A 7,077-nucleotide genomic window follows, 5' to 3' on the forward strand; every position below is an offset into this window, starting at 1 on the left:
ACATCATTATTTTATTTACACATTTAGAAATGTATATTATTTTCTGATTCTCCATGTTTGCTTTTTAAGTTAAACCACTTGTTTATTTTTCTTAGTTCAGTAAACTGTTCACTTACTATTTAAAGAGAGCCTCTACTCCAGTATTTCGATTTTTAGCACCCCTCTTCTTCAAGGAACAAAAGGCACACAATCCAATGCTTGGAAAAAAGCCACAATCAGGAACACTGATCAAAAGAAGAGATGATATCTGGAAATGAAGATCAGAGTTTAAAAATTATGAATTCCAAAGGATAACAAAGTGGTTTTTTACTGTTGACATTACTATACTTAATACTGAATGCAAGGCTTCAAGAATCCAATTAAGAAATATTTATTATGCATAATACAAAATCAAAATATTTTATCTGGAAAACATGAATCACTTCTTACCTAGCAAGAAATATCTTCACTTTTCACTGATCAAATATCTCACATTATTGAGTAAGAAGGCAATACTGAGAGCAAGCTATTCATACTTTAATTCAATAATTCATCAATTCTGTTGAGTAATTAAAAATATCTACCTTTTATTCAAGATTTATTCATTGGAGCAGTCTTTCACAACCAATTAATATGTATTAAGGATGGAAACTAGGGACATTAAACAAAATTCCAAATGAGTAAAAACTATTTTTAAATGTTTGTATGCTTTTAAAATTTTATACTAAATTATAAAGATATGCATAAACCCTTTAAGATACAGGAAAAAAATATTATAAATTTTTTGTGACCTGAAGTATGGTAGTAGGAATACTCTGTATTTCAGGGCAGCTAGGTGGTGCAGTGGATAAAGCACTGGCCCTGGAGTCAGGAGTACCTGAGTTCAAATTTGACCTCAGACACTTAATAATTACCTAGCTGTGTGGCCTTGGGCAAGTCACTTAACCCCATTGCCTTGGAAAAAAAACTGAAAAAGAGAAACCTCTATATTTCATAGGATTCCAAAAGGTAACAAAATGCCTTTATACTGTTGACATTACAAAACTTAATATTTAATAAAAGGGTTTTCAAAGCACATTTTTTCAAAAATTTTTTCAAAGAAAAAAATCATTTTTATTATACTTGACAAATAGTAGGTATTCAAATATTTCTGATTTTTAAAAATAATTTTGCCCTAGATGTTGAATGAACTCCCAAAATCTTTGCAATGAGTAGATAAGAGTACGGTGGAAAGAGTCCTGGATCTGCAGCTAGGGAAAATGAATTAAAATTTCAATTGTACCCCTTATTCAACTATCTATAAGCTTTTAAGCAAGCCACTCTGCCTCTTTGGTGTTCATCTGTATATAAAATTTAAAAACGAAACAATCAAGGTACTATGCTAAGTGATTCTCAATTCTCTATGTACTCAGAATCTTTAAAGGTATTATTCATAGGCCCAATAATCTCATCTAAAAGAGATGAGTAAAGTCAAAATCAACCACTTGTAAAAACCTGGGAAGATTTATATGAACTGATGCAAAGTGAAGTAAACAGAATCAGGAAGACACTGTACACAGTAACAATATGATCATCAACTGTGAATGACTTAGTTCAATTCACTGAGACAATTTCAAAGGACTTAGGATGAAACATGCCATTCCCCTCCAGAGAAAGAACTGATGTTGTCTGACTGCACACTGAATCATAATTTTTTCACCTCATCCCTCGACGTGATCACTGTGGCTATGTGTTTGGCATAACTGCACACGTGTAATCTATATCAAACTGCTTGCCTTCTCAGGGAGGAGGGAGAGGAAACGTTTGAATTTAAAATTTTTTTAAAGTCGCAAAAATTTGAGACGCATTGTTTTAAAAACCCAACTAATGACACGTTCTTCCCAGAGAACCAACCTCTTTCATATCCATTCAGAGACAGCTCTGTCAGGATAGCTCAGTTACGTGGTGCATCAGAATGCTACGATAAACTCAAAGCTCCGGTCTAGTGCCACCTCTTCGCTGTGCCATGGGGGTGAGCGACTTCCCAAAGTCAGAGCCAACTCTGAGGGGCCGCCCCGCCGCAGTCCCGGGCCCCCCGTCTTCGGGACCAGGGTCCGAATCGGGGCTCGGAGCCCGCATGACGCGGGGGCCCGGGGCCCATCTTCTGCCCCCCCCCCCCCCCGCGAGGCCGGGCGCGAAGCCCCCGGGGCGGGGAGGGGGAGGGGCGGGGCGGGGCCGCGCTGCCCGCAGGACGCTTCCGGGGACCCCCGCCCCCCGAGGCTTGAGGCGCCGGGCCGGAGCGGCGGGGCTGGGGGGCTCCCGGGCCTGCGGGGGGCGCCCGCGCGCTGCTCCCCCGCGGCCCGGGGCCCCGCGCCCCCCACCCCCGGGGCCCGGGGCCGCCGCGCCCAGCCCGCCCCTCCGCCCTCCCGCGGGCCTGGCGCGGAGGCAGGGGACCCCGCGGGCCGCCCCGGCCCCCCAACTCTACGGGGAAGTGCGCCCCCCCAAAAACGTTGGCAAATTAAGTTTGCGGCGAGTTACCGGGCGGCGGGGACTACTTTACGGACTCTTGCTCTTGGGCGGCCGCCGGGCCGGCTCCGGGGGCCCCGCGACCCCGCCGACCGCTCCTCAAGACCCCCGGGAGGCCCCCCCCTCAAAAGCCCCCGCGTGTCGAGGCGAGCCTGGCGCCGCGGCTCGGGGAGAATACCTGGCGCGAGCTCCATGGCGGGCGAGTCCCCGATGGCGGCCATAACCCTTCCATCCGGGTCCTGCCGAGCCCGCTCCCAGGGCTGCGGGCGGCGGAGGCGCCGCGGCGGAGGGATACGCGCCGCACCTGAGGGGGTGGGGAGGCGGAGGGGGACGGAGGCCGAGGAGGCCCCTGGGCCGGGCCCGGGGCCCGCCGCCCCCCCCCCCGCCCGGGGCCCCGCGCGCCCCCCCCCCGGCTCGGGCCGGGCAGGCACGGGGCCGGGCGCTCGCGGGCCGCCGGGCCGCCTCCCTTTGTGCCTCCGCCGGGCAGCGGAGCAGGAAATGGCCGCCCTCGCGCGTCCCCGGGCGCACCGGGCGCGGGGCCCGGCCCGGCGCGGGAGTCCAGGTGCGCCGGGCCTGCGCCGGGGCCTGCGCCGGGGCCTGCGCCTCGGCTCACGTTGAGGGGGGGTGCAGGGAAGAGGGGCGGGTGGAACAAGTCTGTTGATAATTCTGTTGAATACACGAGATTTACACCCCGTCTCAGTCTTGTCTAGGCAATATAGCCATCCCTACGGAGAACAAGACACACCGCTAATGTATTGCGTAGGCAAGAAGGCCGTCTGTATTTTGTCTGCAACATATATCACCTATTTATAGCTATCTTGTCTATGTAAGCTATCTATATATACATATATATCTATATACCTATATATTTATGTTACATATGTAATATAAATGAAATCTCTAGGTATTATAGAGCTGATTAGAAATTAGGTCTAATGATCTAATGTATATATGTATATATGTATATATACACACCTGTATACTATTTTTATGTTCTTCCCCCTCAACCCCCACCATCCTTGCTCTCCCTAAGGAAATCGAGATCTTTCTATCCACATTCAGGATCAAGTCTGACCTCTTGCAAAGGAGAGACTAGAAAAGGTCTGGACTCATGAGTTAGGGAATGAGTGGCTGTAGAAACGCAATGGTGCCAATGAAGGATAAATGATGCAAGCAGTAAGGCATTATAAATAGTCCAGCAAGCTTGGACCCCGAGAGCTAATTCCGACCCTTACTAGACCTGGGTCCTTAGCCAAGGTTAACTTCAGCTCTCCAAAATTTCCTTGGATCGCTTGTGGGATGAGGAGAGTATTTGCCAGGTTTACTCATAAAGTTGTTGTGAGGAAAGCATGATATAAATAATAAACTATAATTATGTTTTTTTTAATATTACCTAATCTTTTTCTTTCCTACATTATATCAGATGTGAAAAATAGTTGACCTCATTTTATCCATTACAAGTATTACTGAAAAAAATGTATGTAACAGATTTGATGTCTAATTAGTTTTCCTTGTCATTTCAAATATATGGACCAAGAAAGAGAGGAGGGAGGAAAGGAATTCTATGCTTATCCTAAAAAACAATTAACTAGGAATCTTAACTAATAACCTTCAAAAGTGTAGTTTTTTTCTGTTTAAATACCCCACACTAAAATGATTGCAAGAAATATTGAGCATATAAGCAAAAAAAATTGTGCTTAGTTATATACAAATACACTACTATATATTAAAAAATGATCAAAAAATAAAAAAGATATTGATCCATATTAAAAATATGCTGCCTTATTACATTCTTCCCACTAATTATAGGATCCTTGAATATTAAAGCAGTCAAACTTGCTCGACTATTGCTCCAGGTATTCTTCTGCAAAATTTACTATCTGGAAGAGTCACATAAAGATATGTTCTCAGATGTTGTCATTAGTTTAGAGACAGTGAATGAATTATTTTCTTTTGAAGTATATGGAAAGCCTGGGATTTCTATTATCAGTTTTACTGAGATGATTGTTGCCAGACTGACCAGTTGATAACAGAAAGGTACGGGATCTCTAGTAAATGGTTAGAAGACCATCTGTTAAACTAATCAATCCAACAAGAGTCTTTGAAGATTATTCTCCCCATCCCCCACCTACCCATCCACCCTACCTTAGGGCTATAACTATTTCTGTGGTTTAACCTGCAACTGATTCTTAGCCAAAAAGCTCTGAAATGTTGCTGTATATACTAATTAGATGGGAACAATAGATTGCTCTAATGAATTAGTTGAATAAAATCTAAATGACATTAAATCAATGTTATCCATTGCAATATTATCAACCCAATGTGTCTTACAACCCAAAGCATCTCACAGATTGGGTTAATGAATAATGCTGGATACAAAAAAGCAAAAATGTATCCAAATGCTGCTTCTCATCACTATTAATTAGTGTGACCTTAGCCAAGTCCCTTTATCCTGGGGCTTCCATTTTCTCATATGTTAAAAGGGGTTGATTGGACTAAATGACTTCCATAATCATTCCCAGTTCTAAAATCTATAACCTATAATATGAATGTTTTTCAGTCAATGTCTTATTTTACTTGAAGATGAAATAGTCATGATTAACTGTTGGGTACATTTAAATTTAAATATACCCTCTTTCTCAAAACATATTCATGAAAACAAAGGAATAGAGAATTGTTAGCTAAATATAAACAAAAAGATGTCCAGATATAAAAACAGTATACAATGCTTTAAATTTATAAAGTACTTTCTATAAGTTATTTCATTTGATATAAGCATTTATAAAAATGGATATATAAGTTAGAAGACCCTGAAAAATTAGAAAAACATCTATAGCAAAAAATCCTGAAAATGTGATTCATTTCTAAATCTAACTTGAATTGATTTGAGACCCATGAATGAAATGGGAGAAAAGAGGTTCTATCATGAGAGTGTGCTATAAAAGAGAATTATTATTCTGCTATCTGGAACTAAAACAAATTAGTGAGTCCCATGCAATTCAAACTACCATTTTTTAAAAAGTACACAGGATAGTGACAAATAGGTGGTGCAATGCATAGAACCCTGGAGTCAGGAGGACTAAGAGTTCAAATCTGTCCTGATACTTAATACTTAGCTGTGTGATCTTAGGCAAGTCACTCAACCCTATCACCTTACAAAAAATTTTTAAAAATCTAAGAAAGTATATAGTGTGTTCCAAGTAGTGCAAAGCAAACCATATTTGTAAGACAATACATAAAAAGGTGATTTAGGGTATAGAGTTGGCCTTCAGTTTTTCCTGAGATGAAATCTGGTCTCAGACACTTATTTGTATGACCCTAGACAAATCACTTAACCTTGTTTGCTTCAGTTCCTCAGTTCCTGGACAAGGAAATGGTAAAAATTGCCAAGAAAATTCCAAATGGGGTCAAAAAGACTCAGACATGACTGAAACAACTGAAAGACAAAAAATAAAAGGGAGGGGGGGAGGGGGAATATGAAAGGAAAGGACGGACCAAGAGCATGATGTGCCGTCCAAAAAATGAGGGTAAGTGGTCTAGACCTTTCCTCAAAATGTAGACTTTGGGAACGACTCACAATAGAAGTGAAGGACCAAGGACAGAGGGGAAGAAGTAAATAAGTCATGGTGGCAACAATAATAACAAAAATGAATAGATTTTAGTCTTGGCTATTATGCCAACCCTATATAACTTTGAACAAATCACTTAGAATTGTAGAATTTTTTTTTTAGCCAAAATGGATTAAATGGGTAATCTTTAGAGATTATCTTGTCTAACCACCTTATTTTACAAATGAAGAAAAGGAAACCTCAGAAGATGAAATGACTCACCCAAGGTTACACAATTAGTGGATGAAACAGAACTATTTATCTCGTGTTCTTTCTACTATACAACATCACTCACCTCTCAGGACCTCAATTTCCTCATCTATAAAATAGGAAGGTCTCTTCTAGATTTGAAATAGAAATAGATGCAATAGAAAAGACTGTTATAGAAAAGAAACTAGATGCAATAGAAAAGAATGTTATAGAAAAGAAACTATGGGCTAGTACCCTGAAATTAAATCAAATTTTTGCTATAGTATTTTGGAAGAATTCCTATTCAAATCTTTCTCTGGTGCTCACTTCAGCGGCACATATACTAAAATTGGAATGATACAGAGAAGATTAGCACGGCCCCTGCAAGGAGGACATGCAAATTCATGAAACATTCCATATTTTTTTAATACTTAACTATGTGATCTTGGGCAGGTCACTTAACCCCACTGCCTTGCAAAAACCAAAAAGAAAAAAGAAAAAGGAATATTAAAAATTGTTTTTAGATGTAAAGTTGGAAAAAAATAAACTGAAAAAGAAAAAAAATCTTTCTTTGATTCCCTGTCACTTTGCTAATCTTGGAGTTAACCTTGAGTCCTTGGATACTAACTTGGATAGTAACTCTGGTGAATTCTACTAAGTTAAAAAATGCTTCAAATGTAGATTCAATAACTTATTCTATGTCTATTATTAGAGGACCAGCCTAACTAAGATTAAAAGGCATCATCACAAAATGTTGACCAGCAAATAGTGAACTGTTTTTGCTTACAACAACTCA

At 41.1% G+C, this 7,077-nt stretch overlaps 1 protein-coding gene and 1 non-coding gene across 5 annotated transcripts in view; one reads left to right on the forward strand and one right to left on the reverse strand.

Annotated features, from left to right (window-relative positions):
• The window catches only part of ZNF518A (zinc finger protein 518A), a 37,033-nt gene extending 34,284 nt beyond the window's left edge, over positions 1 to 2,749 (reverse strand). For 3 of the 4 annotated variants that reach the window (XM_074233253.1, XM_074233249.1, XM_074233252.1), the window contains exons 1-2: positions 2,663 to 2,749; positions 117 to 247 (exon numbers count right to left, since the gene is read on the reverse strand). The gene's annotated coding sequence lies outside the window, so the exon portion shown is untranslated. Of the gene's footprint in view, positions 1 to 116; positions 248 to 1,872; positions 1,999 to 2,662 lie in introns of those variants that run through there. The other variant, XM_074233251.1, reaches the window with a different exon arrangement.
• A 3,851-nt stretch (positions 2,750 to 6,600) lies between these two features.
• On the forward strand, positions 6,601 to 6,705 carry LOC141523254 (U6 spliceosomal RNA). The gene has a single exon (XR_012478437.1). It is a non-coding gene; the product is annotated as a U6 spliceosomal RNA (small nuclear RNA).
• The last annotated feature ends 372 nt before the right edge of the window (positions 6,706 to 7,077 follow it).

The sequence above is a fragment of the Macrotis lagotis genome, chromosome 4 (genome assembly GCF_037893015.1).
Source record: "Macrotis lagotis isolate mMagLag1 chromosome 4, bilby.v1.9.chrom.fasta, whole genome shotgun sequence".
Lineage (NCBI taxonomy): Eukaryota > Metazoa > Chordata > Mammalia > Peramelemorphia > Peramelidae > Macrotis > Macrotis lagotis.